Source organism: Prionailurus viverrinus, chromosome B2 (assembly GCF_022837055.1).
Source record: "Prionailurus viverrinus isolate Anna chromosome B2, UM_Priviv_1.0, whole genome shotgun sequence".
NCBI classification, from domain to species: Eukaryota; Metazoa; Chordata; class Mammalia; order Carnivora; family Felidae; genus Prionailurus; species Prionailurus viverrinus.
The window spans coordinates 62,854,694-62,868,794 of NC_062565.1; the positions used below are offsets into that span (position 1 = coordinate 62,854,694).

The 14,101-nt window shown below is 34.7% G+C and overlaps 1 pseudogene; it reads left to right on the forward strand.

The window, feature by feature from the left end:
* Positions 1-1,508: 1,508 nt before the first annotated feature.
* Positions 1,509-1,609, forward strand: LOC125166853 (uncharacterized; annotated as a pseudogene).
* Positions 1,610-14,101: the final 12,492 nt, after the last annotated feature.

Below are 14,101 nucleotides of genomic sequence, written 5' to 3' on the forward strand. Positions count from 1 at the left end.
AAGACACTACTAAGAGAATGAAGACAAGCCCTAGACCGGGTGATAATGTAGGCAAAATATGTATCTGATAAAAGACTTGTATTCAAAACATACAAAGACTCAACACTTAACAACAAGAATACAGGAAACCCAATCAGAAAATGGGCAAGAGATCTGGACACCTCACTATGGAGAATATACAGATAACAAATAAGCACATGCAAATACACTTAATATCACTTGTTATTTGAGAATTGCAAATTATACAACAACAATGACTATATCACGACATACTTATTAGAATGGCTAATACGGGGGCGCCTGGGTGGCGCAGTCGGTTAAGCGTCCGACATCAGCCAGGTCACGATCTCGCGGTCCGTGAGTTAGAGCCCCGCGTCAGGCTCTGGGCTGATGTCCCTGAGCCTGGAGCCTGTTTCCGATTCTGAGTCTCCCTCTCTCTCTGCCCCTCCCCCGTTCATGCTCTGTCTGTCTCTGTCCCAAAAATAAATAAAAAACGTTGAAAAAAAAATTTTTTAAAAAGAATGGCTAATCCAAAAACCTGACAGTAACAAATACACAGTTACATATTTATTCTTATTTTTTTCTTTTCAAATTTTATTTAAATTCTAATTATTTAAAATGCAGTGTAATATTGGTTTGAGGAGCAGAATTCACTGATTCATTACTTACATACAACACCCAATGCTCAATGCCCTCCTTAATACCCATCACCCATCTGGCCCATTCCCCACCCACTTCCCTCCATCAACCCTCAGTTTGTTCTCTACTGTTAAGAGTCTCTTATGGTTTGTTTCCTTCTCCTTTTCTCCCCTCCCATAAGTTCATCTGTTTTATTTCTTAAATTACACATGAATGAAATCATATGGTATTTGCTTTGTTCAAAGAAGTGAAACACTTAGAAGGAGCTGAAGTGGAAGCTTGGTCATAAAGTCCATTTTTCTCTAAAACTAAAAAAAATTCTTTGTATCTAAGGAACAAAAGCAGATATGGAATGTACTTGGTTATAGTGCTGGGTAGAACACACACACACACACACACTTTCTGTTTATCTGATGTGGAAAGTAGAGATAGGGCAATATATTTTGAAGCAAAAGTAGCAAATAGATACTGCTGAACCACAAAAAAACAAACATTCTCAGATCTTCTAATGCCAAAACTGTCAGAAGGCTACAGGGCTACCTTCAGAACATAAGATGTGACAATAAAAATTACGTGGTTGTGTGAAATGGTCAAATTAGCATAAAATCATTTATGGTTCTCCTCTTCCTTCCCTTCTAAGGCATCATCTTCACTCAGGTTTCGCTGGGTCCTTTATTTCCCAAATTAGGACTAATGGATGAAGAAAATTGGAATGTCAGTAGGCCACTTTAGATTTTAAAAAGACATGGAAAACTAGATGATAAAATTAAGAATTTCTATTCATCAAAAAATACTAATAAGAATACAAAGGCAGCACATGGAGTGGAAAAGATATTCATTATAGTATATCTTAAAAATTCTATCCTCATGCTCATTTTGGTCACACACTAAAATTGGAACAATACAGAGAAGATTAGCATGACCCCTGTGCAAGGATGACACACAAATTCATACAGCATTCCATATTTTTGAAAGTTTCTAAGGGAGTAAATCTTAAAAGTTCTCATCACAAGAAAAAATTAAATTCTGTAACTATGCGTGGTGATGAATGTTTAAAAAAACTATCATTAATATATAAAAACCTTTATAGATCAATAGGAAAAGAACACACAAATCCAGTACAAAATGGGCAAAAATTGCTGAACAAATACTTTACAAAAGAGGATATCCAAAAAAACCAATGAAGATATGAGTTCAACTTCATCAATCATCACAGAAAGGTAAGTTAAAACCACAAAGAGATCTCACTACACCTATCATAATCAAGAAAAGGAAAACAGGGGCACCTGGGTGGCTCAGTTGGTTAACTGCCTCACTTCAGCTCAGGTCAAGATCTCACAGTGGGCAGGTTCAAGCCCCACATCAGGCTCTGCGCTGAGAGCTCAGAGACGAGCCTGCTTCGGTTTCTGTGTCTCCCTCTCTCTCTACCCCTCCCCTGCTTGTGCTCTGTGTCTCTCTCTCTCTCTAAACAATAAGTAAACATTAAAAAAAAGAGAAGGAAAACAATGGGAAATAGGTGTTAGTGAGGATGTAGAGCAATCAGAATGCTCATATACTACTGTTAGAAGATTAGTACAACCACTTTGTAAAATTGGCAGTATCTGTTAAAGCTGCCTATGCTGACAGCAAGGAGTTAAAACAACTGAGTTTTCACTACACCAAGAAAACATCTTTGAGAGAAGGGCTCCTGGGTCATCCAGTCTAATCTTCTTCATAAATGGACTTATAGATAAATAGACTAATGATATTTGCTAGGAAGAAGTGACCTTATCTCTGAAATGCCCTTGTCAGGAAGTCCTGGTTAAGGATTACCTATAGAAAAAGAACCCAGGACATCTAAGAAATGACCCTCTGGAGAATTTCACCTAAGCTACACAGCTCTCTGGCTTCACAATTTAAATGCTTCTGCTGTGTGAAGTGACTTTGCAGATGTAACATAGAGATCTTATCTATTATTTTGAGCCACATGTTGGACAAAGACAGGTCATGAGAAACTACCCTTGTTGTCCTAAACCTCTCTCTGAAATTGTCAATTGCCTTCAAATTGAAATTATTTAATAAAGTTTGCTAAGGGATAAGATCTCTGTAATTCATGTGGGTCTGATTTGATAATTCCATCCTGTGTATTAGCTTATACGATTAGACCAAATAATCCCACTCATGGGTGAATGTCAAACAGAAATCATTCCTGTGTTCAGCTAAGAATAAGAACTGTTATATTCATTACAGCACTATTTTTAATGGCTACAAACTGGAAAATATCTAAATGCTCATAAAGAAGAATTGACAAATTGTGGTATTTTCACACAATGGAATTCTATTCAGCAATTTATCACTTCAACTACATGAATTAGTTTGGATGCAACTCAAAAACATAATGTTGCTTGAATTAATCCATACTAAAGGGTATGGTATGTTTCTAAAAGAACAAAAACAGGCAAAATTAATCTAAACTTTAAGAAGTCAGGTAATATTATTGTTGGGGGCAGGTTAATACCAAAGGAGAGTAAGAGGGGACTTCTGTTTCTTGATCTAGGTGTTGGTAAGTTAAGTTTGTAACAACTTATTGAGCTATACCCTTATGATATGTGAACTAGAGAATACAGGACTCACTGGTGGGAGGAATGCCCATAAATGAGTCTTTGAGAGATAAGATGGATAAGAAAAGTTTTTAGGAAGTTTCACTGGATATTGATCATAGATTTGTGCCGTTGCTCCCTCTTCAAGAAACTTCTGAAGAGATTTATACAACTTTCGATAGTTTTTAAAGCCAAATTATTTTTCTATTCAGTATGACAAAATGTGGAGATGAGTGATGACATGGGTACAACAGCATAGTAGAATTATCACTGAAAAGTAAAAAAAAAAAAACAAAACAAAACTGAAAAACAGATATAAGTGAAAAACACTTTAGATATAGCAGGTCACCTAATTGTTGATATTTGTAATCTTTGGTATTTTGGTTTTAAGAAAATATCCTTGGATAGTTTTAATAAAAGTTGATATTGTCATATTTTATTCCGTATTGTTGGCAGAATACTCAACTTTAATTTTTAGTGTCTCCTAAGAATCTTCAAACATAACTCATACACTAATAATTCCAAATATATATTCCTACTTTCTGTAATAATGACAATGGTGATGATGATGGTAATAATCGTAGCAACAAATATGCCTTAAACCCTAATCTATGAGATATTTGGCTAAACCCTCTAATACAAGGGTTCTTAATTCAGAGTTCAATAAAATTTAGGAATTCATAAATTTGAATGGGAATTACATATATATTTTCACTAAATTTTAACTGAAATTTAGCAATTCTTTCAATAGAAATTTAGCATTTCCTTCAGTGTAAATCACAAATGTTTTCATCATACATTATGCCTACAACTGATATCTTGAAATAATGGTTTATACTCATCACTGTATTGAAATTGTGAGTTATTATGCTCATCATCAGATCTTGTTTTTAATGTGTAAAGAATTACATATATTATTATATCATATGATCTTTAATAATTGGATAACTCTATTTCAAAATGATTGGCTGGTTTCTACTATAATTCTGTATATCTTTTTTTTTGATTGGATAAAAATGTTATTTTCAATTGCACCAATGGGTCCCATAGCAATAAACAGTTAAGAACCCTTAAAAGATCTCACTTAATTCATACTACCTTATGTTATTAGTATTTTCATACTCATGTTAGAGTTAAAGGAAATGAAGCAGGAAAAGTTGAAGGATGTTCCCAAATTCACAAGATCTGAAAATCCCAGGGCTAGAATTAAAACCCAGATCATCTGGTTTCAGAGACTGTCCTTTCAACCACTGGCCTATGTAGCCTGTTAGAAATTTAAATTCTAGCATAGTGGCTTTCTAACTGTTGTTTACAGAAGTTGTTTGTATATGCCTTGGAGTATGTCATGAGAAGCAGGAGAGGCCAAACCTCAGGCAGAGTAGCCCTTTGTTGGTAACTTAGTGTTCAACTTAAAATTTTGTACTTAAGCAATTATTAGCATACTAAGGGAAAAATCAGCAGCAATGCAAATATAGGAGGGGACTTTAACACTCCATTTACATCAATGGATAGATCATTCAGACAGAAAATCAATAAGGCAATAGTGGCTTTGAACGATATGTTGGACCAGATGAATCTAACATATATTCAGAATATTCTACCCCAAAACAGTAGAATACATATTTTTTCAATATGTATTGAAAACATCAAATATTATCCAGAAGAGGTCACATGTTCAGCCACAAAACAAGTCTCAAAAATTCAAAAAGATTGAAATCATGTAATGCATCTTTTCCAAACACAATGGTGTGAAACTACCAATCAATCACAAGAAAAAATCTGGAAAGAACACCATTACATGGAGGTATATAACATGTTACTAAACAATAAATGGGTAAGCCAAGAAATCAAAGAGGAAATTTAAAAAATACATGAAAAAAAATGAAAATGAAAATAAAAAATACATGAAAAAAAATGAAAATGGTCCAAAATCTTTGGGATGCATCAGGCTGTTTGAAATGGGAAGTTTACAGTAATACAGATCTACCCCAAGAAGCAAGAATAATCTCATATAAACAACCTAATATTATAGCAAAATGAACTAGAAAAAGAAGAACAAACAAAACCACAAAACAGTAGATGAAAGGAAGTAATAAAGATTAGAGCACAAATAAATAAAATAGAGACTAAAAAAGCCAATAGAACACATCAATGAAACCCAGAGCTTGTTCTTTGAAAATATCAACAAAGTTAATAACCTTTGGCCAGACTCATCTAAAAAAGAGAGAGAGAGAGGAGGAGAAATGATTCAAATAAATAAAATTATAAATGAAAAAGGAGAAATAACAATGACACCACAGAAATACAAAGGATAATAAGAAAATATAATAAAAAATTATATGCTAACAAATTAGGCAACCAAGAAGAAATGGATAAATTCCTAGAAACATATAGCCTGCCAAAACTAAGGCAAAAAGAAATAGGAAATTTAAACAGACCAATTACTAGCAATGGAATTGAATCACTAATCAAAAAATTCCCCAAAAAAACCCACAAAAGTCCAGGGCCAGACAGTTTCATAGGTGAATGTTACCAAACATATAAAGAAGAGTTAATGCCTGTTCTTCTCAAACTATTCCAAAAAATAGAAGAGGACAGAAAGTTTCCAAATCCATTATACAAGGCCAGCAATACCCTGACACCAAAACAAGACAAATACATTACAAAAAAAGAAAACTACAGGCCAATATTTCTCATGAACATAGATGCAAAATTCCTCAACAAAATATGAGCAAACTCAATCCAACAATACATTAAAAAAAAGCATTCACCATGATGGAATGGTGGGACTTATTCTAGGGATGTAAGGGGGTTCAATATTTCAAATCAAACAACATGATACATCACATTAACTAGACAAAGGATAAAAACCAATGAGTAGTTCAGTAGATGCAGAAAAATCATTTGACAAAGTAAAACATCTATTCAGGATAAAAAAAAAACTCTCTCGACAAAGTAGAATTGGAACATACTTCAACATAATAAAGACCATCTATGAAAAACCCACCTAACATCATCCTCAGTGGTGAAAAACTGACAACTTTTCCCCTAAGATCACAAACAAGACAAAGATGTCCAACCTCACAGCTTTTATTAGAAGTCCTAGCCACAGCAGCCAGACAAGAAAAAAATAAAATGCATCCAAATTGGTAAGGAGGAAGTAAAACTTTCACTACTTACACATGACATGATACTATAATTAGAAAACAATAAAGACCCCACCAAAAACTACTAGAACTGATAAATGAATTCAGTAAGGTCAAAGGATACAAAATTAATTTGTTGTATTTCTATACACTAATATACAGCAATTTGTTGCATTTCTATACACTAATAATGAAGTAAGCAGAAAGGGAAACTAAGAAGACAATCCCAATGACAACTACACCAAAAAGAATAAAATACCTAGGAATAAATTGAACCAAGGAGGTGAAAGACCTATACTCTGAAAACTTTAAAACATTAATGAAACAGTTGGAGATGACACAAACAAATGGAAAGATATCTGATGTCCATGGATCAGAAGAACAAATGTTGTTATAATATCCATACTACCAAAAGCAATCTACAGGTTTAATGCAATCTCTATCAAAATACCAACACCAACTTTCATAGATCTAGAACAAATAATCCTAAAATTTGTATGGAACCACAAAAGACCCTGAATAGCCACATAATCCTGAAAAAGAAGAACATAACTGAAAGTAACACAATCCCAGATTTCCAGATACACCACAGAGCTGTAGTAACAAAAAAAAGTATAGTACCGGCACGAGGTAGACACAGAGATCAGTGGAACAGAATAGTGCAGAAACAAACCCACAATTATATGGTCAAACTAACCTTTGACAAGTGAATCAAGAATATGCAATGGGGATAAGACAGTCTCTTCAACAAATAGTTTTGGGAAAATTGGACAGCTACATGCAAAAGAATGAATCTGGACCACTTTCTTACACCATACATAAAAATAAATGCCAAATGGATTAAAATCCTAAATGTGAGACCTAAAGTCATAAAAATCCTAGAAGAGAGCACAGACAGTAACTTCTCTGACACTGGATGTGGCAACAACATTGTTCTAGATATGTTTCCTTTAACAAGGGAAACAAAAGCAAAAATAAACTATTGGAACTACTTCAAAATAAAAAGTTTCTGCACAGCAAAGGAAACCATCAACAAAACTATAAGACAACCTACAGAATGGGAGAAGATATTTGCAAATGACACATCCAATAAAGGATTAATATCCTAAATATATAAAGAATATGTGAAACTCAACACCTCAAAAATGAATAATCCAACTGAAGAATGGGCAGAAGTCATGAATGCATATTTTTCCAGAGAAGACACACAGATGGTTGACAGATACATGAAAGGTGCTCAACGTCACTCATAATCAGGGAAATACAAATCAAAACCACAATGAGATATCACCTTATAGCTGTCAGAATGGCTAAAATCAAAAGCACAAGAAACAAAAGGGTTGATGAGGACTGGAGGGAAACAAAAGGAACCCTTCTATACTCTTGGTGGAAATACAAACTGGTACAGCTACTGTGGAAAGCAGTGTAGAGTTCTTCAAATACTTAAAAATCAAATTACCACATGATTCAGTAATTCTACTAAAGTATTTACCCAAATAAAATGAAAATACTTATTTGAAAAGATATATGTCCCCTTATGTTTATTGCAGCATTATTTACAATAGGCAAATTATAGAAGCAGCCAAGCATCCCTTGATAGATGAATGGATAAGGAAGATGTGACATATGTACACAACAAAATATTACTGAGCCATAAAAAAGAATGAAATCTTGCCATTTGCAACAACATGGATGGATCCAGAGGACATAATGATAAGTGAAATAAGTCAGAGAAGCACAAATACCATATGATTTCACTCATATGTGGAACTGAAGAAAGAAAACAAATGAACAAAGACCGGAAACTAGTATAATACTGCAACTGTATAACTGTATAACTCTCAACTCTGCTGTGAACCAAAACTGTTCTGAGAAAAATAAAGTTTTAAAAAATAAAACACAAAATAAAATAGAATTTTTCTTTTGAAACATATCTTTTAGTACCAAAAACGTTCTAAATTGTTGCCTTAAAATAACATAAAATATACAAACCAAACTTTTAAAAATCAGTTATCACAGAGATATTTTTATTACCAGACAATTCAGTCAGCATCTCAGTCTCAATCTAAGAACCAACTAGGTTTTTCAAATCTGATGGACTATCTTCAGTCTTGACTCTTCAAAGTCAACTACAGAACAGAAAGATTCCCAGTACTTCCCAAGATTGCACCCACCTCATCCTACCCTCAGGTCATGACCTTACATTAATCCATAATTTTTAAAAGACTTTCGATGAGCTGTGGTCTTGGCTATGCCGAAAATACCTGATAACTTACTGAGTGCTAGACTTGAATGTAGTATATGTTTAATACGCAGTCATTCCACCTCATTTTTATCTTATTTTCATTATTAAATTAAGTTGCCTGGCTTGATGATTTTGTCTAAGATTTCTGTGAGTCTCATGGAACAATTTCAAGATTATACATTAGGCAGAGTTTTAGCTTCAAGAAATATACACACAAAAAAGCATTGGATTTTTACTTTCAGGGATATTATTTAGGTTCAGAAGGAGTAGAGGTGGGTTAGGAAAGAAGCCTTTTTAAGATTCATTCCTTTTGTGATGGGTCAAAAGGATGTATAGAGACTAAGTCAGAACTGAGAAAAGCAGTTCATCCTGTCCTGTTTCTGCCATTAAATGTATCAGAGTGACCAAAAAGATGTCATTCAGCACTATTAACTTCCCTAGGAAGTATTAAATAGATCTTTGAATGTCATATCTCAGTACACCAGGATATAAAGAAATGAATGAAACATAACTTAGGAAACAGATGCTGCTGGATGAGTGAGAGAATATGATAAAATCAGAGGAAGACAGAATCACAGTCGTGGACCACATTTGCCCCAAAATCTCATGAGTAAAATAGAGCATCTCTGATACTGGATTTCTTACAATTGCAACAAGTAGAAAAGGTTTTTTTAAATCTCTGCCTCACCAGAGGCTTACATTTCAGATGAAGATCTCATTACCTTGTAATCTATCCTCTCCACCCCTATTCCCTACAAAACAACACCAAGAGAATACAAATGATCTACATGTAGTACTGTGCACTTTATTTGGCACTTTAAGCACAGATTAATCTTCATAAACCACACAGATGGTTATTACATAAACAAAAACAGTATATGCAGATTTGATTACCCTTGCCTCCACTTTCTTTTATTGATTACCTCTGATCAATTATTACCAACCTTAAATGGATAAACTGTTCTCTATATGCCACATAAAAATATCAGATAAATATCAAAGAAGAGACACAATTTAAGCAAACATCCGAGTCACAGAGAAAAGTCCAATAAGTGTTATAGGCATGAGTGATGGACACAGGGGAAAGGCAGGGCCGGGGGCAGAATTGCAGTAATGAGACAGGGAAGCAAAAACCAAGCTGCTAAAGGGAACATGGTACAGCAGTTCATGACTCAAAAGAATAATACCTCAGGCGTCCCTGTAACATAATCAACATCCTGACCTCCTTATGATCTATCTAACCATCTCAACATCAAAAATTTTCCAGCTGTATCTTTCCACTTTCATCTTTCACCAGCATGTTCTCAACCCCAAATTGTCACAGAAGGAAATACACAAAACCTGTTTCTTGAAATGAAACCTCTTTATTTGTTGTGATAACTCCAGAGCCGAAAATAGTGCCAGGCACACAGTGCCTGTGTTGATGAGGTACACAGTGCGTCAATATCTGTGTTGAATGAATGATTTATGACTCACTCAAGCATCCATATAGTATGTGCATCCTACAGTCAATCATATGCAAATCTATTTTAAATGGAGATATGAATAGGGTAGGTTATGTGGATGATGATGTTGACAATACCTTTCATGGAGGGACTTACAATCTAGATGGAGGGAAGTATATTCCTATAACAAGATAAACCATGCAACTCAGCATGTGATATCTGTTGTAATAAATAGCATGCCCTTTATATATTTATAGGAGAAAACCATCACAAATAGATAATCTAGGGAGGAAATCTTTATGAAAAGAATAATAATAGCAATAGTTATTCAGTTTTTAAGCAAGCACTTAACGTATATTATCTAATTCAAAACATTTTTAACTACCTTATGGAGTATGTATTCTTAGTATGTCCATTACACTGATGAGAAAGTTAGGGGTCAGGTAAGTGAAGGAGATTTCCTTATGTCACATAGCTGGCAAATGTGGACCTGCCCCTGGAGCCCATGCTTTTAATGACTATGCTGTACATAAAGGAGTATAGACATATTTTTATTATTATTAATAATGATGATAGGTTCTAATATATATTGAGTGCTTCCCCATGTGTAAGGTCCTGCACTTAATGCTTTACATAGATTATTTAATCCACACAATTTTACAAGACAGGCTCAATCATGATTTCCACTTACTAGAGGAAGCAACTGAGAGTTAGAAAAGTTCAGTAATCTGCCCAAGTTTCATAGGCAGTGATGAAACCAGGTACTAGGTGAGCCAGACTACCTCGAGAGCCTACACACCTAACCACTATACAATAGAGACCAGTCTTTTGTGGTAGGCAGCTTTAGAGATTAAACTGTGAAGGGGCAAAGAATATAGTACTATGTGAGCAGTTAAACCAAATGTATTTTCTATCCCTTTAAAGAAATGTGAACTCTCTGAAACTTCTGTTTGAATGGATACTGTCCCCTGAAATTGAAAGAAAATGATTTTCAGCTGTTCAACAGAGATCTATTTGATATGGATTAATTATGGTAAAGAGATTGTCACTGTATATAGGTCTGAAATCTGGTCCAGGGCAGTAAGCACAAGTTTCTTCATAGAGTAATTGTAAGATACATGTCAGCTAAAGAAATAAATGTTCCTCTCATGACATGTACAAGCACAGTCATGTCAAAAATAAGATATTACAGTGAGGAGACCAAATTACACTGTCTGATCAGCATAGAAAGTGCATTAAAAGGTTTTGCTCTTGTGTAGTATGTCTTGTACCATTGATAAAATCACTAACTCACAAAGCCTCTCTCCCTCGTTTGCCTCATCTGTCAATGAAGATAATAATACCTACGCCTCAGAGTTGATGCTAGGATTTAAATGAGATAATATTTCTTAGGTGCTTCATATAGTACCTGGCACAGAGCAAACACCTGTAAATGGTATGTACCAATATGTATAATTGATATTATTATAATCCAGCACAATCATTAGTGATAATAATCCTATCATCAATTATCATGCACATCACAAAAACAAGAGGTCCTACCATTTGAGGGAAGAAAGGCAGAAGAAAATGATTCCGATGGAATAGAGGGAATCACAGGCAGTATAAAGAGGTAAGAGAATAAAGGAATTTAATTCAGAAGAAAAGAAACAATCACCAGTTAAAAAGTGTGAGATTTGGCCCATGGAAGGTAAATATGCACCTTGTGAAAGATTATTAGGATACAATATTTAAGGGAATATTCAGACACCAGCTGCAGATTCTTACTGCCACTCATGCAAGGAAGAACTAAATCATGATGGTGGGGAAGGATGTGCTGGTGTAGAGACAAGAGGTAAATGTACTTTATGCTCAATATTGCTGTTAATTTAAAACTACTAAAAAATACAAAGAGTCCAGATATTCAGATGTTATGCAAACCTTATTGGAGGATATACTTTTTTTTTTTTTAGCAGAGATGGTCAAGATTTTCTAAAAAAGATCAGGTGGAGAACCAAACAGCATTTAAAATCTTAGTTATGTTCTTCCTCCTACCCACTACATATTCTAAAAAGTAATTTGTGATTTTGTATGATCTTAATCTATCTGTTTATTTAATGGAATCTTATGCCTTTTAGATTTTGCAAGTGTTCTTTTGAAGTCTATTCTTATAGGTCTTCCCACCCATCTAATTTGGAAATTTTCAGACACTGATGCCTCAATATCTCAACACATCAATAAAGGATTACATATTATACCAAAGTAGCTGCAACTCTCAGTCTCTCCCATTAATTACTTGGTTTTATATATATGTACAGTGATCTGAGCTACAAGAAAAGTTTCTCCCAGATGCCTCTATCCATGTTATGAGGATGAGCCCAAACTGTCCCAGAGATTTTGACAAAACTCATAAAGCCCATATTTTGATTTTTCAGCCTCATCTTTCAAGGTTGATGCGAAAGCAAAGAATTCTTGGTTCCTCCAGATAATAATATTGTATCTATCTCTTCTGTGAATCAGTAGCAATGGTTTAAGATAAGGGCTCCATAAGTCTTGTCAAACTCTCTAAGACAGTTTGGGTCCATTTCAATAATGAGGGAATGAGAAAATCTTGGAAGGAATGTAGAACATAGGTCTCCAGTCTTCAAAGACCTGACTAGCAAACAACAGTTGGGGGCACAAATAAAGCTTTTCAAGTCTACTTGATGCAGAAAAAGCACTTGGAAAAGTAAACACCCATTCACAATAAACACCTTCAACAAGGTAGGTTTACAGGGAACATATCCTAATAAAGGTGATATATGAAGGGACCTGGGTGGCTGAGTTGGTTAAGCAACCGACTTGATTTCCATTCAGGTCATGTTATCAATCGTGAGACTAAACCCCACGTTGGGCTCTGCACTAGGCATGGAGCCTGCTTAAGATACTCTCTCCTCCAGCCCCTCCCCCCATTCACAGTGTCTCTCTCTTTCTCTCTCTCTTTCCCCCCCCCAAAAAAATGATCATGTAACATCATCCTTGGTGGTGAAAACCTGAGTTTTTACCCTAGGGCCAGGAATAAGACAAGGATGTCCATTCTCACAACTTTTATTCAACATAATACTAGAAGTCCTAGCCACAGCAGCCAGACAAGAAGAAAAAAAAATAATAAAGACATCCAAATTGGTAAGGAGGAAGTAAAACTTTCACTACTTACACATGACACGATACTATATACAGAAAACACTAAAGATCCCACCAAAAACTACTAGAACTGATAAATGAATTCAGTAAGGTCAAAGGATACAAAATTAATATACAGCAATTTGTTGCATTTCTATACACTAATAATGAAGTAAGCAGAAAGGGAAACTAAGAAGACAATCCCAATGACAACTACACCAAAAAGAATAAAATACCTAGGAATAAACTGAACCAAGGAGGTGAAAGACCTATACTCTGAAAACTTTAAAACATTAATGAAACAGTTGGAGATGACACAAACAAATGGAAAGATATCTGATGTCCATGGATCAGAAGAACAAATGTTGTTATAATATCCATACTACCAAAAGCAATCTACGGGTTTAATGCAATCTCTATCAAAATACCAACACCAACTTTCATAGATCTAGAACAAATAATCCTAAAATTTGTATGTAACCACAAAAGACCCTGAATAGCCACATAATCCTGAAAAAGAAGAACATAACTGAAAGTAACACAATCCCAGATTTCCAGATACACCACAGAGCTGTAGTAACCAAAACAGTATACTACCGGCACAGAGTAGACACAGAGATCAGTGGAACAGAATAGACAGTGCAGAAACAAACCCACAATTATATGGTCAAACTAACCTTTGACAAGTGAATCAAGAATACGCAATGGGGATAAGACAGTCTCTTCAACAAATAGTTTTGGGAAAATTAGCTACATGCAACACCACTCATCATCAGAGAAATGCAATCAAACCGCAATGAGATATCACCTCACACCTGTATGAATGGCTAAAATAAAAAAACACAAGAGTTTTTGAAGATGTGGAGAAAAATGAATCTTGTGCACTGTTGGTAGAAATGCAACTGA